The 27,729-nt window shown below is 53.1% G+C and overlaps 2 long non-coding RNA genes across 4 annotated transcripts; one reads left to right on the top strand and one right to left on the bottom strand.

Moving 5' to 3' along the window:
• Nucleotides 1–1,744: 1,744 nt before the first annotated feature.
• LOC105880597 (uncharacterized) lies at nt 1,745–6,988 on the bottom strand. 2 transcript variants are annotated; one of them, XR_012918165.1, is made up of 3 exons: nt 6,900–6,988; nt 3,366–3,442; nt 1,745–2,030 (listed from the first exon to the last, which is right to left on the bottom strand). It is a non-coding gene; the product is annotated as an uncharacterized LOC105880597 (long non-coding RNA). The 2 variants fall into 2 exon arrangements; XR_001158341.3 differs by lacking the exon at nt 6,900–6,988 and adding an exon at nt 4,248–4,377.
• A 297-nt stretch (nt 6,989–7,285) lies between these two features.
• LOC105880596 (uncharacterized) lies at nt 7,286–12,859 on the top strand. 2 transcript variants are annotated; one of them, XR_012918167.1, is made up of 3 exons: nt 7,286–7,397; nt 7,920–8,048; nt 11,560–12,859. It is a non-coding gene; the product is annotated as an uncharacterized LOC105880596 (long non-coding RNA). The 2 variants fall into 2 exon arrangements; XR_012918166.1 differs by having other exon boundaries at nt 7,286–8,048.
• The last annotated feature ends 14,870 nt before the right edge of the window (nt 12,860–27,729 follow it).

Below are 27,729 nucleotides of genomic sequence, written 5' to 3'. Positions count from 1 at the left end.
CCACGGGCACAAGGAAGGACAACCAAGGCTGTCAACCCTGCATGAAGCCTAGAAAGTTCCACTGCTTGTAGCCACACCCACGACTGTTTTGTTTCGGGAAAAGGACAGGCACTGGGCTCCCCAGTTCCGAGAACAACCTGCTGGCCGCCTCGCCTTGCCTTCCACGGGGCAGGGGAGAGAGACCGCGTCTGAATGGGTAGGATCCCTAGATGTGTGTTTTCAACGTGTATCTGCGCATGTGCCCGCTCCACGCTCCGGCTGGGGGGCCGGCCGCCTCTGCCAGCTGTTTGCATTTCGGCGTCTCCCGCTGTCCCGCACTTGCTCCGAGCTGCCAGGACCCTGGCACTGGGGGACAGGCCTCCACACGTTCAGCAGAATTGGCTCCAGCCTTTGATGAGCTTCTTCTCTCCCCAAGAATAAAAATAGGGGCTGATCTAGCCAAGCGATCCTGGGAGATTAAGAGATTTCGAGGCCAAACAAGACCGAGATAAGCTGCCTACGTGTGAGCCAGAGGCAGGTCGGTGCCAGGCTGCCAGCCGCGTCCGGGAAGGGCTCCCGCTGCCTGACGGGACTTGTCCTGGGCACCTCTCCCCTCGAGTCCCGTGCCAGGCCTGCACGTCTGGGCAGAGCCTCCCGCGCCACCTGCACCCTCGCGAGGGGCTGCTGCCTGTCCTTTCGTGGCTCGGTAATTTTCAGCTAAAACTCAGCTGTTTGTATTTTTTTTTAAGTATCTACTCCCCTTATCACAGATACCTTTAATAAGAACCCCCCCCATGTTCCCCATGGGGAAGACACCTTCCCTATCTCCTTGGGAGAACTGGATTGGATCATTGCTCGGCTTCCGTGTGGATTCGTGTGTGTCCGAGGCTCACAGAGCGTGGCCCAGAAAGGAGCGAGGTGCCACACGTGGCAGGACCTCCCTCCACCCGAGGCGGCCCGGCGGGAACCCTCTGGAGCCCCCAGCCTGCGGAGGTGGCCCTGTGTGCTGGGAGGACGAGCTGCCCGGCAGGTGGAGGTGTGAGTGGGAGACACCGCCCCCGACAGCCTCCCTTCTTTGCGCCCCCCACAACCGAACAACTGGAAGCGTAGCCCCCTGGCACTCTTTGCGCCCCCCACAACCGAACAACTGGAAGCGTAGCCCCCTGGCAGGGAGGAGGGGACTGGCCGACAGGAGTCTGGGACACACGTCGCCACAAGCTCCTTCCCAGGCTTCCCGGCTTCCCCTGCTGGGGAGGACTGAGGACCGTGGATTTCGGGAGTTCGCTGGCTTCACGAGGCAGAGCCTTCCCTCTAAGTCGTGCTACTTTCCATTCCGCTGCCGTGCGATTGTCATCGAATCCATTTTTCTGGATCGATGCTGTAGGAAGGCATGGGTCACCTGAAGGCAGGTTGCGCGTCACCCCACCTGGCAGAACCCGCACACCTGTGTGCGCTGCCGGACACAGGCGCCGCGCTGGGCCGTGGAGCAGTCGCCCGGAGACCGGTGTGGGGCGCCCTCGCCAAGCCCGGCGCGCTCCAGGGGCTCTGTTCTGGGAGACGGGGAGGGGTGTGCCCACTCTCTAGAGGAACCCCAGCCACCGCGGGAGACTCGGGATGTCTGACTCTGTTGTCTCTGCCGAGTGTCTGCACCTCCTCCCCCAGGCCCCGTCTTCGCCCCACGCGTGCTCCCTGTTACTCCTCACCCCAACATCTAAGCATCTAAGCAGATGCCATGTCAGATTCCCAGGGCTGCTGTGACACTGGGTGGCTTCAAACAACAGACATTTATTCTACCCGTTCTGGACACCAAAAGTCCAAAATCCAGGTGTCAGCAGGGCTGGGTCCAGGGACTCAGAGAGAGTGCCCTGCCCCAGCCTCCCTCCTGGCTTGTGGCGGCTGCCAGCAGTTCTCGGTGTCCTCTGGCTGTGGCGGCTGCGTACCTCCACTCTCTGGTTCCATTGTCACATGGTCATCTTCCTTCCGTGTGTCTATGTCATCACACGGCATTCACCTCTCCACGTGTCCCTGTCTCTGTGTCTCTTCTCCTCTTCCTAAAAGAGGGGGACACCAGTCATACTGGATTAGGGCCCACCCTCATGACCTCATCTTGGCTTAATGACATCTGCAAAGACCCTATTTCCAAATAAGGTCACATTCACAGGTGCCAGGGGTTAGGGCTTCAGCTATCTTGTGGAGGGGACTGTTAAACTCACATCAGCAGCCAAGTCCCGAGAGCTCTCACACTGTGTGGAGCCCCAGGTCCCCTCTCCTGTCATCTCTCCAGTCTTGCCATCCAGCCCTGGTGCCCTCAAACACATTACTGCCTGGCAAGGGACATCTTCCCGGCCTTCTCTGAGCCTCCCAGAGCACCCTCTGCCCTCCGATGGCTTTTGTTTGTGCCACATGTGCATGTGTACGTACTTCTGCCCCTTCCGTGTCTGTGGACCCCAGGAGACCAGAACCGCATCTAACCACCTCTGTGTCCTCTACACAGTCACAGAAGAAAAACATAAACGTGATGGGTAATTTTATGTGTCAACTTGACCGGGCCATGGGGTGCCCAGATGTTTGATTGAACATTCGTTCTGGGTGTGTCTGCGCAGGTATTTCTGGAAGCGATTAGCGTTTGAACAGATGGGCTGAGTAAGGTAGACGGCCCTCCCCAGTGTGGGTGGGCCTCATCCAACCCACCGAGGGCCCAGATAGAACAAAATCCAGAGGAGGAGAGGATTCTTTCTCTCTGCCTGACTGCTTGCGCTGGGACGTTGGTCTTCCCTGTCCTCAGACTGCGAGTCACATCATTGGCTTCTCAGTTTCCATCCTTTGGACTTGGCTGAGGGCTCGTCCCATCAGCTCTCCTGGTTCTCAGACCTTCAGGCTCAGACTGCAGTCACACCGCCAGCTTCCTGGGGCTCCAGCCTGCAGGCAGCAGGTGACGGAGTGTCTCTGCCTCCAAAATCACGTGATTCCTCATTCATTCTCTCCCTCTCTCACTTTCTAGGTAGATGGGCGGATGGATGGATCGGCAGATAGGTAGATAGATCAATATCCCTCCACACTAGGTGGCAGCTAGGGGACGGTCTTCCTAGAGGAAGGTCATGTCAAGGGCAGCCCTAGCCCCAGAGCCTGTCCCCTGCAGGGGGTGACATGCCCACACACCCCCCCCCCCGGAAAGTGCACCTCTCCACTTCTCAACCAACCACATGGGAGGATGAGAAGACAAATCCCAAATCTATTTGTGCTTTTTCCAGGTTTTGAAGAACCAACTATAGACTTTATTGTTTTGCTTTAGAAAGATGCCAGATCAAGAACCAGGTGTAGTCCCATCTCTGCCCCATATTAGCCATGTGGCCTCTGGCCACCGCTCCGAGCCTCAGCGTCCTCACCTTCAACACGCAGGTGACACCTGTCCTCCCCGGTAGCAGGGTGCCCCTGAGCTGCTGCAGTTGAAGACGCTGCAATCCTGAGAAGAGAGGAACTTGCTTTATTGCTGTTTTCTCTGTCGCCCCAAATGGACAGGAGAATGATCTTGACCTTAGGGAAATGGTTTGGAATAAAAAGTGGCTATGCTTTAAGGGTCGTAGTGAAATGGAAATGGAGGTTTGGGTAATGCCCGTCAGAAGAGAGGAGGAGAGCCGGTGGCCTTTGTTATCAGCCCACAGAAAACTGCAGGGTCAGGGGACGATGCCTCGGGGACTCCCAGCCCGGCACACAGTGGTGGCTTCGCACAAGCCCGCCCCCGACGCTCGCTCCCGGCGCTGCGCTGGCTGGCCGCGTAGTGTGCCGCGCGCACTGCACTGAGCTCTGTGTGTGCCGTGAGCCACGCACCTGCCACTCGGCCGAGAGGTCTGTGTCCCCCGTCACACAAAACCCTCCAGAAGCCCTGCGAGGCCCCAGGTACCTGACGCACGAGGAGACGCATCTGGGCAGGGCGAGGCCTTTCCCGCAGCCCTACTGCGAGGAAGACGAAGGGCTGGGTCCCCAGAGTCCCATGCCTAGCACTGGGCTGTCCCGGCCGCTAGGGAATCAGTGAGCACACGCCCCCACTGCACGGGCGGGGGACCGGGGCCCCAGGAGGGGACACGACTTGCCCGTGTCACTCTGAAAGCCAGCAGCCCGAGACCAGTCCCCACTCCTAGACCAAGATCCTCTGGCTACTTGGACTTCCTCCACGAGAAATCCGGCTCACACGGCCCCTTCCGAACGCAGCCTGCAGCATGCTCACGGCCACCGCAGTCCCCCCGGGCTCTTTGCACCAGGTGATTTACCTGACAGCCAGCTCATCTCTCCTTTCCTGGACTCTCCCCCTCCCGGCCCACGTGCCGCCCGAGTGACACGCTCAGTGCTGTAAATGAGGGTGTCACGGCGTGTCCTCGGGTCTTACTGGAAGTGCAGCTGTTAAAAAACGACTCAGTAAACAGCCGGCCGGGTCGGTGCACGTCAGCAGCGCTGATCCGGGCCTCCCACGTCAGCAAAGGCGGGGCTGGGCCTGAGCCAGAGCCCTCTCGGCTGCGGCCTGTCCCTGGCACCCCGAGGCTCTGGCCCGCTCCTGCTGGCTCCTGGAGCTTCCAGAGTCTTCTTGAGGAAACCATCCCGCACTCAGAACTGAGACGGGTTGTCATCTTCCCAGGCGACCACGTTCCTTTCTGGGCCGCGCAGGAAAAGGGGACCAGAATGCGGATAAAGACGCAGATAACCGAGACCCTAAGCTGAAACCACACCCCAGGAACGGGTCTCCCGTCTACGCTGGTCCCGGTTAGGGGTCTCCTTGCCAACGCCGGACAAAGGAGAATGGTTTGCTTGTAAAACCACAGTTCAGCAACAGTCCATGGGAGGGCTAAAGAATTTACTGGAAGAAAGAATTGAAAACTCCACACTGGAAATGTGAGAATGGAAGCTGGAATTGGCTTCTTTAAAACGTCAGTGAGAGAGAAAGCCTGCGACGTAGGCACTCGGGCCAGCACAGTGTCCTGGCAGAGGTCGAAAGGGGGCTTTTCCCTCTTGTCTGAGAGCTCGCCGTCCCTCGACCCTGCAGAGAGACGCCCGCAGGGAACGGGCCATAAACGGGAGATAAAAGTGCCTGCCGGCGTAGGCTCTGCATCAACCACCGACAATAAGCAACAGCGGTCACAGCAATTACTGTCGACTTGGCCATGGCCCACTCAGAAGGCGGTGGGGACTTTGCCTTGTCCCCCACCGTGCCTCCAGCCCAGAACCGTCGTTGGCACAGAGCTGCTCAATCTCTGTTTCGGACACATCAGTGCACGTGTGAATTCCTTGTGCCAGACACCACGATTCACGCTGTCCGTGTGTCACGATTCCCAGTCTCTTCCGCCCCGAGAAGCAGGTGTGAGCCCCGTTTCACGGACGAGGGAAGCAAAGGCTTGGAGAGGTTGAGGAACTCGCCCGAGGTTTGCAGCCGTTGGGAAGCGCGGCCGCGGTGCAATTGACCGGGACACCAGCCTCCTCTCTCCAGGCGCTGCCGCCTCTAGCCAGGGTCTCTGGGCAGGTCCATGGCTCCCCAAGTTCTCCTTTGAATTGTGAAGGGGACCCCAGAGATTTCATGCAAAATGGCGCGTGTATCTGCACCTGCACGTGGTGCTGGGATGAAAGTCCTTGGCCTTCAGGTTTGCAGAGAAACCCAGGATCAAAAACCGTTTAGGAATCACTGTTCTAGAACCCTGCTAGAGTACCTAGCAGGAGGGTGAGCAGCCGCCCCTGCGCCCCGGTCAGCCTTGGTTGTACACTGACAACCCCACGTCCTGGGGCCCCCCTGTTGGTGAGGGGCCTGCAGAGCCCGCGGGAGGATGGATCGAGTCCGGGCTCCTGGCGCTTCTCTGCCAGCAGGAGAGAACAGCTAAGGGGAGCAGCGAGGAGGGAGGCAGGGACAGCTACGGGCTCCTAGCTGGGGTGGGAAAGGCCTGGGAGGAAGTCCCGGGAGGGGGCTCAGCGGGAGCATGGGGGGTCGAGGGCAGAGAGCTTTCTGAGGAGTGAAAGGGCGGCCAGAAGCCCACCCTCCCCAAACTCTGCAGCCAATGTCTGTTTAGAGGAGCACTGGGCCGTGCAGGGAGGACAGTGGACATTGTGTTCACATTGCCTTGGCTTCGCGCACATTTTGTGAGCGACCCTCCCCTCCCAATGCACGGGGTGGTCTAGGGGTCCCCAGGAACCCCAAGAGCAGGCCCTGCAGACCAGCAGCTCTAGACGGGTTGGACTCTGAGGCCCACAGCGCGTCTCTGGCAGGAGCGTCCCCGGGAGCCTCCCAAAGCCAACTCTCGGAGAGGGGCGTGGGCTGTGCGTCCCCAGGGAGGTGTCCGGGCGCGCTCATTCCCCATGGCGGGTGAGGGGCCAGGCGCGGGGTCTGGATCCCCCAGGCCTCTGCTGCAGCCCCAGGGAGGCCGGCGCCCGGCGACAGAGGGTCATCAGCCTGCTACGCCACAGAAAGCAAGGGCAGGCTGGCCCGGCCCACTTCCCTCCCTGGCTCAGCGGTGGCAGGACCTCCCGGGAGAGCGCCAGCTTCCCGCATCCGTGCGCTGCGGGCAGCCCTGCAGCTGGCGCAGCCGTGGACGCACTTGGGGGCTGCCAGGGGGTTGCTGCACATGCCTCTGCGCCTGCCTTTTGTTTCCTAGGTTCCGGGTGCCCTTGTCCCCGAAGCCCTTAGGAATGTGTGGCTCTGAGCTCCAGGTGGCTGAGTTCCAGCACCCCCAGGTGCCTTTTGCCCTAAGGACTGAGCAGCCCCAGAAACGACCGCAGGGAGGGAGTCCCATGTGTGAGTCCTGCCAGGCACAATGTCCCCAAAGCAAGCCTTCCTTCCCCAAGGCAGCAGCACTTGTCACCCAGGCCCACCGGGGCCCTGTCTTCTATTTGCGCGGAGCATGGCCAGGAGGAGCGTGTGTGCAAAGAGCAGAGTGTCACCTCACCTGGGCCATCTGTGTCAGAGGGCAGGCCCTTTGGAACATCCGCCTCGGCATGCCCGGCCTGGCTGCCCGTGGGCGGGACCCATGGGGTGTGTAAGAAGTAACCGCTGGCGTGGAGAAGGGCCCAGGCGTCTGACCCGCAGGCACAGGCTTTGCCTGCGGAAGGAAGCCGGAGGGCGCTTTGGTGGCGAAACGGCCAACTGTGCTAGGTTAGGTGGTTTTCAGACCTGCGCCCAGAACACAGCTGCAGGGCTCGCTTCCCTGCTCTCAAAGCTCTCCGGGTGCAAAAGACAGCCCCGCCCGCCCGTCCTAGGCCAGCCCTGGGCGTGACGGGTCACCAGGGCACCGGGCTGGGGTTCCGGGAAGAAGCCGGCTTTCAACGTGACTGCACACCACCGTGAATCACCCTGATCCGAATGAGGTGCACGTGGAGATCGCTGGTTGCCTCAGCGCGGCCCGCGGCTGCCTCAGAGAGCCGCTCGCCGCTGGCAGTTTCAGGGGGTACAGAGCGTGTTTGCATTAGAGTCTAGACTCGCGGCCTGGCCACCTTCGTGTGGCTGGCAGGGCCCGGCGAAAGCTGACTCCAGGGCCTGGGATTCCTCCGTGCTCGGCCCCAGCCCGCCACCTCCCTCTCCCGCCCCATCGAGGCACAACTCAGTTCGTGGTTTGGAGAGCTTCTCGGTCTAGTCCATCCTGCGTCAGGCTTGTTCTGTTGGTGGCTTCCTCTCGGAGTACGGACCTCACCAATATCACCTCCCTTGTTTCAGCCACTACACCCCGATTAATACAATCTAAAATCACATTGGCTGTTCTGGTATCCACAATGGCGAGTCACGATGAGGCTCATTTAGAGTCAACAAAAACCCTTTTATAAATGGCACTGTCTGGTCACATCTCCCTCACATACACCCTGCCCCCAGTAGCTGTTCTGTTGGGTTTTAGAGCAAAATGCCAGACTTTACATCTGTCCCTGTTATATTTCTTCTTTTTAATCTGGCCTGTCATCTCTCCCCTGCCATCCAGTGTTGACGGTTTGTGGTTTGGAAACCTGGTGCAAGAGCCTTCTGGAGATTGCTCGGAGGGCAGTTTCGGCGACGGGGACACCTAACCGTGCTGGCCCGCGGCTTACTTTCCCCTGCCTCCTCCAGGAAGGTAACGTGAGGCCGCGTGTTAATCGCTTTGCTGAAACATCTTGAAGTGTTAGGACGGGTAGAGATGTCAGGGACCCCTCCGGTCCAAGCCTTTCGTCTTACAGATGAAGAAACTGAGTCCAGGTGAGGTTTAGGGGCTGCCTGGTCTGTGGTGGAGCCCAAGACCGTGACTTGGGTACTCCCGCACGCAGGCACCCTTCGGTTATTTGCTCAGCACGTTGTCATCAGGTCTGCTAGAAGATTCCGAAACAGTGGACCACAGAGCCCTGGCCCTTGGGGAGGAAAGGCTGGGCGGGTCCCAAAACTCAGGGGCAGCAGTGCCCTGACGGATGGCTAGAAACAAAATGCCATCTGGCCACGGGACGAAATACTATCCAGCCATGCAAAGGAGTGGGGGGACTGGCGCACGCCACAGTGTAGACGGACCTTGGAAAGAGTGTGGTAAGTGAGGAAGCCAGTGGCAAAGGTGTCACACGGTGTGTGATTCCGGTTTACACGTGACGTGCAGAACAAGGCCGCCCTTAGAGACAGAAAGCACATGCGCGGTTGCCAGGGGCTGGGGGCACAGGGGCAGATGGCAGTGACCGCTGATGGGTACACGGTTTCTTTTTGGCGCGATGGAAATGAAATGCTCTGCAATTAGGCCGTGGTGATGGCTGCACAACCCTGTGAACGTTCTCAAAACCGCTGAATTGTACCTCTTAAAATGGTTAACAGGGTGAGTTTTGTGGTATGTGAATTACGCCCTAATTTTTTCAAAAAAGCCTCAGCCTGTCTTTCCACTCCCTCGTGCCGAGGACAAACCCTCTCTTCTGCCCCCACCAAGGAGCTCTGCAGAGGGTGGGCGGCCGGGGCTTTTGTTTTCCACATCAAGGGCCTTTCTGCAACGTCCTTCCTGGCGCGGGCTGTGTCCCCTGGGCTGCTGTCCTGGGCACCCCAGCCCGCCTGGCGGGCTCCCCCCCCCGCCCCCCCCCCGGGGCTTCGATGGGAAATGCGCTTTGCGGCTGCACCCCAGAGAGCGGGCGCTCCTCGGGCTGCTCTGCCTGGCAGGAAGGAGGGGACACCTGCCCGTCACTCTTCAACCCGCCCCGTGCTTGTGTGAAGGGCCACACGGGTCGGCGTCCCCTGCCCCGAGCCCTCGGATCCCCGACCCGCAGAGCAGCGGCCTGCCCCTGGCGCAGCCACGCAGCCCCGGCCAGCCCCGGCCAGCCCCAGCGCCCTCGCACGCCCAGCCCCAGTCCGGTACCGCGTCGCCTGGGCAGGCACACACACCACACACCACACCACACACCACACCAGACACCACACCAGACACCACACACCACACCAGACACCACACACCACACCACACACCACACCACACCACACCACACACCACACCACACCACACACCACACACCACACCACACCAGACACCACGCACCACACACCACACCACACACCACACCAGACACCACACACCACACACCACACCACACACCACACACCACACCAGACACCACACACCACACACCACACACCACACCACACACCACACCACACCACACACCACACCACACACCACACACCACACCACACACCACACCACACACCACATACCACACCATACACCACACCAGACACCACACCACACACCACACCACACACCACACCACAAACCACACACCACACCACACACCACACACCACACCGCACACCACACCAGACACCAGACACCACACACCACACCACACACCACACACCACACCACACACCACACCAGACACCACACACCACACACCACACCACACACCACACCAGACACCAGACACCACACACCACACACCACACCACACACCACACCACACACCACACCACACACCACACCACACACCACACCACACCACACCACACACCACACCACAAACCACACACCACACCACACACCACACACCACACCACACACCACACCACACACCACACCACACACCACACCACACACCACACACCACACCACACCACACACCACACCACACACCACACACCACACCACACACCAGACACCAGACACCACACACCACACACCACACCACACACCACACCACACACCACACCACACACCACACCACTCACCACACACCACACACCACACCACACACCACATACCACACCACACACCACACCAGACACCAGACACCACACACCACACCACAAACCACACACCACACCACACACCACACCACACACCACACCAGACACCAGACACCACACACCACACCACACACCACACACACCACACCAGACACCACACACCACACACCACACCACACACCACACCACACACCACACACCACACCACACACCACACCACACCACACCACACACCACACCACACACCACACACCACACCACACCAGACACCACACACCACACACCACACCACACACCACACCACACACCACACACCACACCACACACCACACCACACCACACCACACACCACACCACACACCACACACCACACCACACACCACACACCACACCACACACCACACCAGACACCACACACCACACACCACACCACACACCACACCACAAACCACACACCACACCACACACCACACCACACACCACACCACACACCACACCACACACCACACCATACACCGCACCACGCACAACACACCACACACACCACACGCACACACACACACCACACACACACCACACACACACACACACACACAGCCGGCACAGCCGCAGCCCGCACGCTGCCGCAGCACACGCGCGCACACTTGTCTGTCTGCGCGTCTCCGTCCCCGCCCGTTCGCCGTGGCGGGAGGGGAGCAGTCAGCGGCTGGGGCAGCCGGCCGCGGGAAGCCGCGGACACGGGACTCGCGCCGCCATCCGCGCCAGAGCAGCGCTCGCCGAGCGCCGTGTCCTCAGCGCCGCCACGCTGCCCCCAGCCCCTCCCAGCCCGGAGCGGGCCTGCCAGGCTGCAGGAGGGCGTGCGGCGCCAGAGGCGTGGAGCGAACCCGGGTTCGGGAACGCTCTGCGCCAGGCGACCGGCGACAAGCCCGCTGCCCTCTGGGGACGGAGGCCAAGCCAGGTGATGCCAAGGCCCGGCTCTCGGGAAAGGGCTGAGCAGGGAGGACAAGAGGGTGGCCAGTGGCTGGCGACAGGCTGTCCCCTTGCCTGTCATGGGAGACCTGAGCGGCACCTGTGGGGGCGGCACACGGCGGGGTGGCCCCGCGTCCCCGTCCTGCCGGGGAGGGAACAGAGGCCTGGCCGAGCTCCGGGACAGAGTTCCCTCATTGTCACCTCCAGGAGCGACCGGCCGCGGCACTCACTCCCCGGCGGGCTCTTTGGGACATCACACGGACGGCCTTTCCGTGTCTGAGAGAAGCTCACACGCCGTGAGAACCTTCCATCCCACGCGGAGCCAGCTATTACGCTGATAAAATGGGAAAGGGAAAACTTTTCTGAGAGCGAAGGGCTTTGGAGACCCGTGTTTCCGTGTTCTTTCTTCCCAGAGGCTGATCTGAGGGAATCTCTGCCCCCCTCAAACCCCTGCTTGGACGCCGGCGTCTGTCCCCTCCTGAAAGGCACACGACACGCAGCAGGCACCACTGGGCTTCGGAGAGCGTGGGCTTTGGAAGTAGAAGGACCTCCCCGGTTCACTGTCTCGCCACGGGAAAGAGCATGCTCCAGGGAGGCTGCCTTCTCTGACCCGGCCCTCCCTAGGCCCGAGCGTCGAGGTGGGGGTTTCAAAGAGTAAACCGAGCACCGCCCAACTCAAAGCCCAGAGCAACGCGGGCTAGGCCGGCCCCTTTATCCGTAGCGGGAGCAAGCTGCTTGTCTTCACCTCACCGGTTATTTGAGCACACAGTATGGAGCACAGAGACAAACACTCACCTTTTGTTTTCAGGGATTAAAAAGCATGTTTAAAAATATCTGAAGCCAAAAAGACACTCAGAAGCAACCGTGAGAAACGCAACCTAGAGAACAACTGCAGAAGAGAAAATGAGAACGACCCACATCTCTGTTCCGGGCTCTTCATTGGACATCTTATCTATTTTTATTTTTTCTAATACTGCGATTTTTGACTAAAGCCATTTTCTAATGCTGCTGAGGACGTTTTCAGTATGAGGCATGAACTCAGGGCAGATGCGTCATTTCCAAGGACACGGTTTAACTGGGTGAATTGTATTTAGGAGAAGTGATTTAAAATGCTACGCGTTGCATAACTTAGATGGACTCTCTTTTATTTTTTTATATTTTTATTTTTTGTAGCTGGGACTACAGGCATGTGCCACCAAGCTCGGCTAATATTTTTCTATATACTTTTAGTTGGCCAATTAATTTCTTTCTCTTTATAGTAGAGACGGGGTCTCGCTCTTGCTCAGGCTGGTCTCGAATTCCTGACCTTGAGCGATCCGCCCGCCTCGGCCTCCCAGAGTGCTAGCATGACAGGCATCATCCTGTCATATTAGCACAACATAAATGCATATTTTGCACAACCAAGTCAATCTCAGAGTTCTTGCTAGAGAAGGTGTGAACTGGGCATTTTTAATCAATGGTAGCTGGTATCGAGAGCTCAAAAGTTCCAATCTGCCTCTGCCATCTGCCCGCTGAATGACCTCAGGTTGATTTAACACGTCTAGACTGGTGTCCCCATCTCTGAAGGGCGGTAGTAACAGTAGCTTGCTGGCAGGCGGGCCATAAAGATTAAATGAGATGTTGATTGCAAAAGAACAGCCCACAGTCCGCACTTTCCTTTGCCCCTGGATATGTTTTCCCACAATAAATTGTGTGCACCTTAGAAAAATCAAACCATCATTTGGTTACTTTTTGAGCTAATCAAAGAGATGCCTGTAAAATTAATTGAAATTTATATCTTTGTTTTCTGGATATTTTAGTTAGAAATAAGGATTGACGCATGACAAAGAGAAGGAGAGAGAGAAGGAGGGAGGGAGGGAGGGAGGGAGGAAAGAGAGAAGGCAGGAAGGGGGAGGGAGGGAGGAGGGTCTATTTTATCAAACAAACTCAAAGAACTTAAAATGGAGCTGATGCTATTTTCTCCTTCTCTGTGTATGAAAATCAGAAAGAAATCAAACGTCTTCCCCTGTTTTTTGCTTTTTGCTTTTTTATTTGGTGCTCACCTGGACAGGCTGTGGCTCGTTGCACCTATTTATGAAGCCTTTCTTTTTCTTGAAACAGCACACTGGATAAATACTCCTGGAGTTAGAAATATGTGAAAGCACCGGGCCAGGGGGTAGTGACAAAAACTACAATAAAAAAGGCCATGTGCATGACGCAGGGTAAGAGCTCCTGCTCGGTCAATATTTGCTGAATGAATGAAGTCTAGCCTCCGATGGTATCTCTGACCTTTCCTATATTATACTCTTTCCTAGGGTTGGCTGCGAGACGGGTACCCCACTTTAACTTTCTGTTTCCGTGGGTATTCACGGTGTCATTGCACAGACTAGAATTGCCGTGTTGTGCCACCTGTTTTATGAGTGCGTTCTCGGACCGCCTGCACCACCGTCATGTGCTAAGAAGGCAAATTCCAGGCCCTTCCCAATGCCAAAGACCAGGGATTCTGAAGCTAAGTTGTGTTATATGTGACTGGTCCTAAATTAGCTTCTGTGGGTTGGGGACAGAGGAGAAATGTCTGGCTTCTAGAAAGGGGAGCAGCGAGGGCTGCCTTGGGGCCCACCAGCCTGCCTCCAGGTGGGGAGGGGCAGGCAGGAGCTCAGCATCATTGTCTTTCCATCTGAATGCCTAAGAAGACACTGTTTAAGAAGCTTCAAATAAAGCTTTATTATTTAAACTTACAAAACCACCAGCTAAGAAACCAAAGTAACGTAAGCACTGTATTAGCAGGAGGGGGGATGAGCAGATCCTCACTTCTCATGGCAGAAAGTCTAGCGCTGGTGCCAAAAATGGGTGTTCCTGAAGTAGCACACATATATCACTTAGCAACCTGGGGGCGATTGCCATCGGGGCTAAAGCAGAAATAGTTACAGGGTTTCATTTAAAATGGTGATTTCTGAGAAGCTAGCCTGGGGGGTGTGCAGCGGACAGGGCAGGGAACTCTTGCTTTCGTGATAAAAAGCTTTGTATGCAGGTTGGGTTTTTTTTTTTTCCAGCCATGTCTAACTCATAGAAAAAAAGTTTAGGATTTGTAGTTAAAGAGCATTTGTGCTGGTTGAGTCAGCCTCTCTGGGTGGAGGGGCCCACAGAAGTGACTCAAAACCGTCCTGAGTGAGTCTCTGAGCTGTCGCGTCACCTGCCTGGCACCAGGTAACTTTGTGAGGTGGATGAATAAATAACCAAAGAAGCTGCGGAGAAACTTCAATGCTGGCTGTTTGATATGCGCATGAGCATGCCTGCCTTACCCAGGGACCCAAAAGGGATCCAAATTGAAAGGCAAAACTGACCATTGTCAGGCAAAACCGACCATTGGCCAAACCAATGTATGCCTCCCATGTATTGATTGATGGCTTTACCTGTAACCCCTGTCTCTCTGAAATACATAATAACCAAACTGTGACCCAGCCACAGCGAGTCCACTGCTCAAGACCCCTTGGGAGTGGCCCATTGAAAGGCTGAGAGATTATCAGCCTCTTCCCTTCCTGCACCACTTCCATTTTGGGTCTTTTTTTTTTTTTCCTATTCTGATTTAAAAATTAGGAAAGTAAACCATTGAAAGCTACATCATGTGCAAACCCCTTCCCAACACGTCCTTGGCTGGCGCCATCACCCGGGAGCTGCCCGGGGTGGCCGGCGACCACCTTCTCATTTAGACCCCTCGGTGGGCTGCGGCCACCTCCACCTGCAGAACCTTCCCGCAAACCTCGTGGCGCTTTGAAGGCGTAAAGCAAGGTCTTCAACAGAAAAGCCGAGACAAACAAAAGCAAACACACACAGGTTCTGGTTTTCCACCCAGCGAGCTCAAAGAGCCTTTGTGGAAGCAAATCAAAGCTCTCCGCCAGCCGGCTCATCAGGTTTAATCATCAACCGTGCTTATCCGACCCTTGATGTGAAGAAAGAAGGTGCGAAACAATTCCTTTTGTGCTTTGGAGATTGATTTCGAAAGAGGCCTTGAGGTCAACTGGGCTTTGGCAGAAATGATAAGCAGGAAACAAAACACACCAGGTTGATTTCCCAAAGTCGGGCAGAAGGGACCTCCCAGATGCCACTTGCCACCAGAAAGCAGGGTCAGACCCGCCCTAACCACGTGTGTCAGGTTCACCTGCAGGAAACAGTGCTCACCTTGCTGACCAAGGGGTCCCTTAAATTGTGTGGGCCTTGGTTTCCTTAGCCAGCCCTTCACTATGGGTTAGAGCTGTGGGGTCTTTAGGTGGCATTCATCTCGGTCAGGGTGACTGGTGAACTGTCCTCAACCTGATAAACCCAGCTCCGTGGTTCCAGTTCCAACATCCCGTCTGAGAGATGGCCAGCCAGGAGATCTGCGGGTAGATGGTGACAAGAACAACAGCCAACAGTTGACGCTGCTGCCCGTGAACCTGCATTGAGTCAGGTCGCTTTGCTGGCACCTGAAGCCAGCCGTGGCTCAGTGTCTGGTAGAATATCATTCAGCCATAAAAGAGAATGAAATCCTGCCGTCTGCACAGCATGGATGAAACTAGACGGCACTATGTTAAGTGAAAAAAGTCAGGCTCAAAAAGACAAATATCACATGTTCTCACTCATGGGTGGGAGCTAAAAAAAAAAAAAAAAAACTGGTCTCATGGAGGCAGAGAGTGAGTGATGGTGACCAGAGGCTGGGAAGGGCAGGGGGGAGGGGCTGATAAAGAGGGGAAGGTTAATGGGGGCAAAAATACAGTTAGCGAGAAGGAATAAGACCCAGTGTTTGGTAACACAGTGGGGTGAATGTAGTTAACAATAATTTGTTATGTATTTCACAATAGCTACAGAGTAGAATTGGAATGTTCCTAACACAAAGAAATGATCAATGCTTGGAGTGATGGATGCCCCAGTGACCTTGCTTTGATCATGACACATCTCGTGCTCGTATCAAAACATCACCCGTACTCCCTAACTGGGTATGACTATTATACATCCATGATAATGAAAAATAAAAATAAAAAAATTTAAGTAAAATAAAAGAAAACTTTAAGCAAGCTTCTTCAAAATCAGACAAACCAAACAAGGCAGCAGCCAAAGAATGAAGCAAAGAGCAAGTTAAGCCACCACTGAAGTCCCTTGCAAAGGACAAGGGAACATCCCGGCACAATACCCCGCTCAGCTTCTCCCGCCTTCCTTCTCCATCCTCTTCTCTGCATCTCATGTTTGGGTTATTTGGGATTCTCTTCTCCGCTCCAAGAAAATCCTGCCACATTCTTCCAGGACACTCTCTTGCTTTGTCTGTCCCTCTTTATGCAGCAGGAGTTCTCGAACACTTTCCTGGAAAATCCCACCAGTACCCCTCTGCCCCGTGGGACCCTGTACTTTCTTTCCTTCTACCAGAAGGTCAGGCCCAACGGGCCTTACAGGACGGAGGGGACTGAGCTTAGGGTCGGAAGGAGAGACTGGGATTATTGGCGCACGCGACATGTGGTCTCCGAAACACTATCGCTATTTTATTGATGGGCCATGATGTGTTGGACACTACATTAAATTGCTGAATTGAACAGGTGCCTAAGCTGAGGTTTTCCGAGATGCATTCTGAGGACACTGCTCCGAGGAGACGCTCCCTGACAGGAGCACCTGATGGGTAGATACATTTGGAAAACGTGTCATCCCTTGTCCATGTCCTGGAGATTCCTGGTGCACACCACATTTCTGATAATTCCTGCAGTGGACACACCCGTTTGTCATTGGCTAACCCAGTATTTCCCTAACCTATTTGATCACCAGACTTACTTGGTCACGGAGAAAGAAGGAGCTGATGTCGTCAGCGTCACTGTTGGCCACACCGAGCTCCCTGGCCCCCTGTGGTGACAGGACCTGGAGCCCCCAGCAGGGGGGACCTGCAGTGTTTGGGGCAGTGTAGACGTGGACGTGATCGAGCCTTGCCAGGAGGTATTTTTCCCCCAGGCACAAGGGCTGGGCAAGGACGAGCCAATGAGACAATTCAGCCATGGACCCTTGGCTGAAAACAGAATTCCTGTTTCTTTTTCTTTTCTTTTTTCTTTTTCTTTTTCTTTTTCTCCTTTTTCTTTTTCTTTTTCTTTTCTTTTCTTTTCTTTTCCTTTCTCTTTCTTTTTAAAAGAAAAATGAGTAATCAAGTTGGTGCTGCTGGATGGGATTTCTTTCCAAAAATGGTCATGTCTTTCCAAAAGCCCCCAGATCCTTTTGTCCCCTTTCTGCACCCCCTTCCCCCACGACTCCCTGCCTTTCCTCAGCGTGGTGGCTTCAAAGTCAGATAGAGACTTCCCGAGTTCTGCAGGCGAGATGGGGAGCCAGGAGCCAGCCCCACACTTCCACACCAGGGCTGCCTCGCCAAAGGCCGACTTTGAGATCTGTGGCTCCAGGCACTTTGCTATTTTGCTTTTGGAACTTCTTAAAACAAACCTCAAAGAAGAGAAAACTCCTGTTTGAAACGAATTGCATGTAGAATCCAAGAAATGACTCATAGAGGCTGTTTTGGCATTTATGCTCCCTGTAAAGATGATTAGACTCATAAATTCTATTTTCGAAATGTAGACTTTGTATCCCGAATATCTTCCAAAACAACAACAACAAAAAAAAAACTTCTGAGATGAGGGGGAGGAATGACACTCCTATTGACACATTTGGTATTCTCGAAACATGCTATTTGCCCACTTCTGGATTTTGTCATGTATTTCCCCCCCCCCCAAAGGATTAAAGAGGTTGAGAACAGTCTTGCTTAAAATGTTCTTGTTTTAAAGAAGACACTAACTTTTTTTTAATCATTAGCTGAAACATGGATCCTGTCTGAGCTATTAATATAAAAAGTTCTGTTTTTACTCAAATGTCCAATGACCAATGAATGGATAAACAAAATGTGGAATATTATTCAGCCCTAAAAAGCAATAAAATTCTGAACAGTTGCTCCAAGTATGGGCAAACCTTGAGGATATTATGTAATATGAAATAAACCAGTCACAAAAGGATAAACATCATAGAATTCCACGCATATGAGGTCCCTAGAGTAGTCAAATTCACAGAGACAGAGAGTGGGATGGAGGTCGTCAAGGGGTTGGGGAGGGGGAGTTAGTGTTTTATGGAGACAGAGTTTGAATTTGGGCAGATGAAAAAGATCTGGAGATGGGTAGTGGTGATGGGTGTATGACAAAGTGAATGTACTTAATGCCCCTGAACTGTGCACTCACAAATGGCTAAAATGGTAAATTTCATATGCACACTTTACCTCAGTTAAAAAGAAGTTCAGTTTTCTCTGGGAGCAGACTTTGAGAAATTCCAGTGGTCCGAGGCCTCTCCCTGCCTGTTTTTGATTTTATCAGCATGGCTACTCCAGAAATAATCAAGTTATTCATTCTTCAAAGGTAAGGCTTGGCTGGAGCTAAGACCTGCTTCGTCACAAAATGGGCACGGTCCCCATGAGACACGGGCAGGGCTGGCAGGCAGCAGGTGCAGCCTTCCTTCTTGGGAGACAGTCTCAACTGTAGAGATGTGATGGCTCCAAGGATTGTTTTCAGTTATCGTAGCATCACACGCACTTACGAACCTACCCCTTTGTTCTCGTGTAATAAACTGTCAACCGCGGCGTGTTCAAAGCAGCGTGGCCCTCCATTTGGCCATAAAATTAACCCTAATCTGAAAACCGCTCCTTCATTTTTAATTGTGTGGCAACCCCATGTTTTTAGGAAGCACTTTACTTGTTGGGTATTTTTTGATAACACCTAAAAAGCAATGTCGCCCATGATAAAGGACTTCATGTGTGCCCGTTCAAGGACAATGAATGGCACTTGGCTCAAACCTCTAAGAGATATTTCACTATTTGAGTTTTAAATAAGAAAACCATGGCAGGAATAAAGATCTTTGGAGAACTTCATTTTCGAGAAAACCTCTGGCATGACTCAAGAGGTGATAAACATCTCCCGAGTATTTCCATGCTGTCCAGTTGAGACACATCCCACATTGCAGAACTACATGTTAAAAGGCATCTACAGCGGGGCAAGTGACCAGTCATAACGTTCCAGAAACAACCCCGGTGAAGCATATTATGATCTGTTTAACTGGATTTGTCCAGAACCGGCCGGTCAAGTCTCTCTCTCTACCATGTACCTGGATGGATTTGGGTAAAGTAAGAATATCGGAGGACTGAACTCATCAAACACAGACCAGATCGTCAGACACACTTCACAGATAAAGCTTGCTACCCTTCTTTCACACGTAGGCACCTCCCACTGCCTTGGCTAGGGCTGGTTTGGGGTGACGTGAACGCCCGTGGTGGGCTTCCCCTTCTCACGTCAGGCCCTGGGCCATGTGACACCAGCGATGACAACTAGCTCTAGGGGGCGGGCAGATCACACAGGCGTGGTCGCCCTCGGTGCCACTGTGGACTCCCCCACCCCACTCCTTCTCCGCCTCACCCCACAGTCCGGCAGAGGCAGGACGAGAGTCCACCTGGAATCCCAGGAGGTCCCCACGCAGCAAAGTGGGCCTGGTGGCCATGGAGGCAGGCCGTGCTTGCAGCCCCTGGACGGTGTCCCTTGCTCTGGAATGCATGGTGGCTGGTGCCAGCGCCTCCCTGACCTTAGGAAACGCCCCTGCCTGTCGAGAGCAAGATGAGAGGCTGCAGGCAGGGGCGGCCCCAGCGAGGCTGCCAGCCCGGCCTCCACCTCTCCCTCCACTGCCCTCCTGCTGCCCTCTGCCCTGAGGCCACTGTCCTCTCAGAGGGCGCCCCACCAACCCCAGGAGGGGGCGTTGGGTCTCAGGAATGCCTGCGTGTGATGGGAGATGGCCCAGGCCCAAGGGGCTGGGGGAACGACTGGCGGGAGGGGCCCTTCTGCCCTTGGACTCCCATGGGCCAGGCGGACAGCGGCTGCGTTCACTCCCTCCTTCAGTCACGCAGGGACAGGTCACTGGGTCCCCACTCCGTGTTCGAGAGGTCGGGAACTGGCAGCAAACGAGACAGACGGAACCCTGTTGTCACACCGCTGAGGATCTAGAGACAGACAGACAGTGCTAAGCAAGGACACACAGACTTCAAACAATGACACGTGCTGTGGGGAGCGGCACACAGGGTGACATGCTGCAGAGCCCTGGGGGTGGTCAGGGCACAGCTATGCTAAGACCTCAGTGACAAAAAGGAGCCAGCAAGCAAAGAGGCAGAGAAACGCTTTGTATGGGGGGAAACATCAAGTGCAAAGGCCCTGGGGTAGGGGGCTGGGCTTTCCAGGAGCGACTGGCCAGTGCTTGTGGCTAGAGTGGAAGGAGGGACGGACGTGCAGAAGTGGGTGGGGCCTTCACACCAAGCATCATCGTGAGGGAGGTGTGGCGCCAGTGTCCACCTGTCCTCTGGGGCCACTCTCTGTTCTCACCCGGAGCCCTGAGCATGTGCTTCTTAACCACCCGGAAGGCTGATGGAAAACCTGTGTGATCCAAACCGCAGTGACCAGCTCCCTGTCCCCGCTGCACGCTGCTGAAGAGGCTCCTGCCTCCACTAGTCATTGCCATCCACACGCCACCGTCACTCGCAGCCTGTCCCAGTCTCCCCGGAGACACAGAGCCGGGCCACCAGGCCACCCGGTCCCTCCCGCCCTGTCTCCCCCACTGAGTAACTAGACCAGTCCCTCTCACGGGGGGCCATGTCTCCCTCAGGGGACACTGGCAATTTCGGGAGGCACATTTGGTTGGCACACATGGCACAGGGTGCCGCTGGCACCTGACAGGTGGGGTGGGAGTCCGCCGGCATCCTCCAGGGCACACGGCAGCCCCCACGACAGAAAACTGTCCCATCCACAAGGTCAGCAGATGGGCGAGAAGGAAGGTGATGCCAGGGACAACAGCGAGAAGAAAATGACCAGCAACAAAGCTGGCTCTGCTCTTTTCAAAAGCAAATTCCTCCCCCTTTGTCACAACGGGGAAGCAAGGGCGTCTCTGTTTCTGTCTGTCAACCCGTCTGTCCGGCCGGCGTCCTGGCACAGCGTCCTGTCCCTGCAGAGGGACAGCTGGGTGTGGTTTGCTGCCTCAGGAGGAAGCCCCAGAGTGGGCCGCAGCTGTGACCATGGGCAGGGAGACCACCTTGGCTCTGGGGCTGCTGAAAGCTTCCAGAAGCTTCTGGAAGCTTCCGGAAGCCAGAGCGCAGCCAGCTAGGTCTCCCGTGGGAAGGGACTGGATGTGAGGCGTAAAGTTGTCGGGGCTTCCTGGCACCATGGGTTTTCATTTTTGAGCTTTTTTTCTCCCTCTTTCTACCTGCCCCCATTAAAGCACATAAATTCAAAGCAGGGATGTGTTTAAAAATACCCTGAAATAGCCATGCCAGCCACGTCATCACACAGCACCACTGTTAAGGGCTGAACTGTGTCCCCCCAAATTCACGTGTCGAAGCCTTAGCCTCCAGGAGCTCAGAATTGGACTGAGGTTTGGAGATGGGGTCTTTTAACAGGTAATTATCATCAAACGAGGTCGTGAGGGTGGTCCCTGGCCCAGTGTCACCGGCGTCCTAACAAGGGGAGGAGATGAGGACACAGACAGACACACGCGTGTGAAGATGCAAGGAGAAGACGGCATGTACAAGCCAAAGAGAGACGCCCCAGAACCAACCCTGCGGACGCCTGTATCTCGGATCTCGGACCTCCAGAACTGTGAGAAAGTAAGTTTCCGGTGTTTGCGATGCCCAGTCGGTGGCATTCTCGGTGGCAGCCCCAGCAGACAGTCTCAGAGCTGCGAGGGGTTCAGAAATCCCCCGTGGGTCCTGCCCTCCAGAGCCACCATCCCCTTGATGGACACACTCGGAGACACGCCGGTCCCTGGTCGCCATCAGGGATGGACACTTCGCTACTTCACACGGAACTGTTTGGCGTGGGGTGTGTTTCCTCTGTTGCTGCAACAACATCCTTAATCTTGGGGGTTTAAGGAAGGGGTGGGGGACCTGCAGGTCTTAAGGCCACATGTGGCCCTTCTAGGTCCTTAATTGCAGCCTTTTGACTGAATCCAAATTTTACAGAACAAATCCTCTTTATTTTTATCGATACATTTTGTTCGTCTTTTATAGTTTTATTTTATTTTTTAAAATAAAATACCAAAGAATAAAATAAGTTTCAGTGAAATAATCCTCCCAGACTGACCAGCACAGCTAGAACATTAGTAAGCCATAGGGGCTAAGTTGACCGCTGCTGGGCTCATGATTTAGTTCTAACTTCCCCATCTGACTGGCGCCACTACCGCACAAGGCTGGCTGGCGAGAGTTTGTGGGGGTCAAATATGCCGGACTGTTATCAGCTTTTGACAGAAGTGCACCGTGTTTCTGTTTGAAGTGGAATTTGTGAATAGTTGTATAGCTTGACGGTATTTTTTAATTCTGTCTGCTTAACAGCCTAGAATGTCAAAGAAGACCCCCCTCTTTCTCCTCAAGAGGAAGCTAAAAGAAGAAGATAGATTATTTAATGAGGATTGGGAGTTGCAATATTATCTTGTTCTGCTAAAGGTAAGATGATTTGCTTGCTTTGTGATACTGCAATATCAACATTAAAGATATTCAATGTTCATCAGCATTATAACACTCATAAGGGCCACAAATATTTTTAAATTAGAAGGAGAGGCACCAGAGGTTGTATTGGAGAAATTAAAAGGTGAAAAGCAAAGAATCCTTTCAAGCAGCAATAATACCTGGAAATAATGGCACTGAAGCAACTTATAAAGTAGCTTATATACTTGGGGAAAGAAGAGAAGCCATTCAGTGATGTAGAATTTGTGAAAAAACGCATTGTCAAAGTTGTAGGCTGCTTAGACCCTGATAACATTTCAAAGTACAAAGTATGCCTCTCTCAAGGAGAACCATAACTGATCAGCAGCATGGATTAGCCTTCAACTTAACCGAAAAACTTCATGAGATACTCCAGAAGGAAAATACATATTATTCAATTGCTTTGGATGAATCAACTGATACTACTGAGATTTTCTTTGCTACAAAGGTTTACTTGCTTTGGGCACTCTTGCAAACAGAACACAGGGGACAGATATCTTCAACAACTTTCAAGATAAATGTCATGAGAGTGGACTGAATTTGGTAAATTTAGTAAGTGTATGTGCCAATGGTGCACCTTCCATGACAGGAAAACATGAAGGGATTATTGTATAGATTAAAAAAATATATTAACAGATCCGGATGCTCTCATTTCTTTTCATTTTATCTTGCATTAGCCAAATCTCTGTGCTAAAGCAACTACTATTTCAAGTGACACTTTGCAACAAGTTATAAGCATTTGTAATCTATATAGTCCTGCAAATGCAACACAGCATTGTCAGCTTCCTAACATGCTAAAGTTGAGCAAGGAGGTATTCCGTGTGGACTTGCAGTATCATTGTAAAGTGCACTGGCTATCACAGGGACAGGTGTGAGCTAAAATTTTATCTCTGCTAGAACAGATAGTTAAATTTTATGAAGAACAGAATCTGCAGTATGAATTACTGAAAGATGTCTATAGGAATGCAGCATTTCTGTGTGATATATCAATCAAAATGACTTAAATATTTCTTTGCAAGGTAAAATGAAGTCTATATACGTTATGTAGCTAAAATCCAAGCATTTTGAAAAAAAGCCAACTTTTTTTAAGGCACTTCTTTTCCAAAAGGAAATTTTGGATGAACATTTTCCCCAGTTAGCAAAGATCACTGATGAGCAGGATGATATATGCCAATCATTTGAAGAATATGCAGCCATCATAGACCTATTCATTGGAGAATACAATGAAAATTTCACCAACTTTGAGAATCACGACATTGCAATAAAACTAGCATTTCAGCTTCACCTAGTTGATATCACCAAGGTACCCAAAGAACTACAGATGGAATTGATTGAGCTCTTAGTAGATGACATTTTAAAATCATTGTTTGATGATAAGAAAGATGCAACTAAAATATGGAAAAATGCAACAGAATACCCATGCCTTTGCTAACATGCCCAGAAAATGCTTTCTTGCTTTTCAACCACTTTTTGCTGTGAATTTCTACATGCTGCTACCTAACCCAAATCAAGATGCCCTTAAGGTCACGAATGGCTGATACCCATCTGGAAGATAAACGGAAACTGGACCTCCATGCTGCAACCAGATATTCAAATGCTTTCCAACAAAAAGCAGACACAACGAAGTTATTAAAAGATTAGTTAGCTTTAAAATTAACAACTAGTTTTCACTTTTTGAAGTTACTAAGTACATTGTAGGGGCGGCCTTGCAAAAATAGCAGGAAAATACCTAATCTCTACAGTTTCCCCAGTAACAGTTAAAGACAGATCCTATGAGTTCTCTCACGGACAGGCAACCCTGCAGGAGTCCTGTTTTGCACAACTTCTGAAAAGAGCTGAATGGATGGAAAAGAGGTGTAAATCTCTCTTTCTCAAAATTGTTTGTTGAGAATCTGCTTTTGCAGAGCTCCTGAGTAAACAGCAGGAGAAGGAGCTCCAAGCCTCAACCACATCTCCTGAAATAATTCCTTCTCCAAGGAAAGGCAGGAAACCCAGTCTTGGACTTTCACATCCTGCTGCCGCTTTTGTTATCTTCACCCCCCCTTAAAACCAGCGAGCCACTTGGCCTCGCGGCTGGCATTTCCCTTCTCTTTCTTTGGGATGCCACGCCATCTTCCTGCTCTCTTTCCTCCCCCCCAAGAAGATGCAATAAATTTTACTTTTACATCTGAACCTCTGTGTGAGAAATCTTTCTCCACCCACTCCATGAGCATCTACTGGGCTTTCCACCCTAACAACAGGGTGGAAAGATTTTTACAAAATAATGTACATTTCCAAATACATCTAATTGAAGTTTCTTGAATAGTGCCTTATTTGATTACAGGTAAATAAATTAATACGGCCTTCCATCATGAAAAGGGTTCCCCACCCCTGGTTTAAGGCAATAGCAATTTATCCTCTGACAGCTCTGGAAGCCAGAAGTCCAGAATCAGATTCTCGGGGGGCCGTGGGGAGAAGCTATTCCTGCCTTTCCCGCACCTAGAGCTACATTCTTGCTCGTGGCTCCTTCCTCCGTCTTCAAGGCCAGCAGGGCAGCACCTTGCGTCAGCAGCCAGATGGACTTCCCCTCTTTGTCCAATGGCCTCCCGCCTGCCTCTTATAAGAACATGTGTGATTGCATTTAGGGCCCAACCGGAAGAGCCAAGATAATCCCCCATCTCAAGACTCTTAATTGAATCACATCTGCAAAGTCGTTGTTATATAAGGTGACGCATTCACGGGTCCCAGGGATTAGGATGTGGATATCTTTGTCGGGGGGAACGAGGGGGGCGTTTTGCAGCCTAGTGCACACTGGCTTCCTCGCCTGGGCTGCGATTCACCTTTCCGCAGCCCCTACCCACTCCTCCTTGTATCTTGCATCAGCAACTTTTCTGTGCTAAAGCTACTATTTTCAGTGACACTTGGGGCCAATAGCAATTTGCCCTCTCACAGTTCTGCAGCAGATAACCCGCAGCACACTCTTCATACACAAAAGCTTCCTCTGCATGTCTGAGAACAGCTCACGTGTAACTTCAAAGGCCCTCGCTCCAGACTGGCTGCCCTGTGACTTCCATCCTACTTTCTGGGCTACGGGGTCCCGAGGCACCCCCCCCAACCTGCTTCCTCATTGACACACCCCACTCAGGTTGGTCAACAGCTCTCAAAAAATGTGGCAACAAGAACATGTGAGATGTTCCAAGGTGACTCAACAGGCCAAAGAACAGCAGGTCCCTGGCCCTTAGGACCCAGGTCACAGGCCACAGACCTTCCTTAGTCTTCAGTGTCTGCGTTTTACCTACAGTGTCAGACCTACTGAGGCCCCGACACTGAAAAACCACGAACGCAGAAACTGTGCACCTCGTCCACCACTGAGTTCTCACTGCCTAAAACACCGGCCTACCCCGAGCTGGAACTCACAAAATGCTTGCTGATGAAACAAATGGAACATTAATTCTCTTAAGTCTATGAGTGAATATTTATCTTTAATCTTCCAGGATTTTAATTTTGCCATGAATACGAATATATTTTTTTGCTTTGGTCTTATAGAAGCAGTGGTTTCCAGGAGAACAAAGAAAGCTTTTGGGCAAGCAGAGAGACAGCCCAACCAGACAAACCCTGATGCTTTAAGATTCTGAAATATCAGCTGCAGTTTTGCAGGTCAGGAGGGTAAAAAGAAGTGATAAAAACCCTTCTTCCTTCTACTTCCACGGGGATGGAGGGAGGGAGAGACAGAGAGAAAGAGAGACAGAGAGAAGACCATGGATGGTGGCAAGGCCGAGAGGAAATGAAATCATGCCCCGCATCAGATACCCCACAGTCCAAGGAACAAGATAAAGGCCTGGCTAGGCCCAAATACCATCACCAGTTATTGAAGAAAGATTTTCTTGTAATCACAGAACTTGTACATGTTTGAGGTCGAGAGAAAACTGGGCGTCAAGAAGCAATCATGATGTTAGGTGAACAGGAAAGGCTCTAAACAGAGCTGGCTGTCTGATGCCTCCGGTTTGCCCTCCCGTCTGCAGGCGGCACCCTCACCTCCCCAAACTCATGCGTTCTCAACCGGGGCCATGCCGTCCCCAAAGGGAAGAAAACGGGTTCTCGAAGGGAGAGCAAATCTTAGCTATTACAATGGTTTGTGGCCTTTTAAATCTTGACTCCATCCCAACAAAGTCTTACTCTTTAGTATTTAATCTCCATCATTGGCAAGAAATTCAATTTAAATTAATTACTTTAATTTTCCCCCTGGAGGGGCGATGATGATGGAGAGGTCGAGTGGCACTGTCCCGACCCTGCCCCGGGGCTCCCTCCAACTCTCTTCCTTGCAGCAAGCCTGCGCACTGAGGGGTATCTTAAGCTCACGCACACGCGGGCATAAGCACTCAGTGGGGGTGGGACGTTCTGCACCAGCCACCAGCCACGTTGCCCAGAGCTGTGCACATGCCCTAGGGAGGAGGGGGCAAGTGCAGTGGGCTGGTGGCTCCAGCAGGCTGGTGGCTTCCTCTTTGTCGCTCTGCCAGGATGGTGGCTCTGTCCCCTGCTCCTGTCAAGGGCAGCTCTGCCTCTCCCTCCTCCCTCCTCATTGCTTCTGCTGTGAGCCCCGTGGCCACGTGGTTCCCAGATCCAGCCTCCTCCTGGAATGCCAGCTCTCAGCCTGTCTCCTCCTCGCTCATGCCTCCCAGGAGGGCAGCGGGATGGGTTGATCAGTCACTATCCAGTTTCCATATCCCTTTCGTTAGTTTCCCTGCTGTTTCTGTCCATGGGCTTAGTGGTTCTAAAAGAAACACAATTTGGGGGCTGGAGGGAGGAAAAATACTTCTTTCCTCACCCTCCTAGGTTCCCCAGCTACAGCCCTGTAAATGGCACTAACTGCTATGGGTATGGGTTGAAAGTCCCCTGCAAGACTCAAGTTGAAATTTAATTGCCAATGTAATGTATTGGGAGGTGGGGCTTTTAGGAGGTGATTAATGGATCGATGGTGCTGCTGCCGTGGGAGTGGGTGAGCTGTCACGGGAAGGGGGTCCTGATACAAAGGCTGTGCTCAGCTTGACTTTCTCTCTGTCTCTCGCGCTCACTTCTG

Source organism: Microcebus murinus, chromosome 1 (genome assembly GCF_040939455.1).
Source record: "Microcebus murinus isolate Inina chromosome 1, M.murinus_Inina_mat1.0, whole genome shotgun sequence".
NCBI classification, from domain to species: Eukaryota; Metazoa; Chordata; class Mammalia; order Primates; family Cheirogaleidae; genus Microcebus; species Microcebus murinus.
This window is presented reverse-complemented; position numbering and strand designations above follow the sequence as displayed.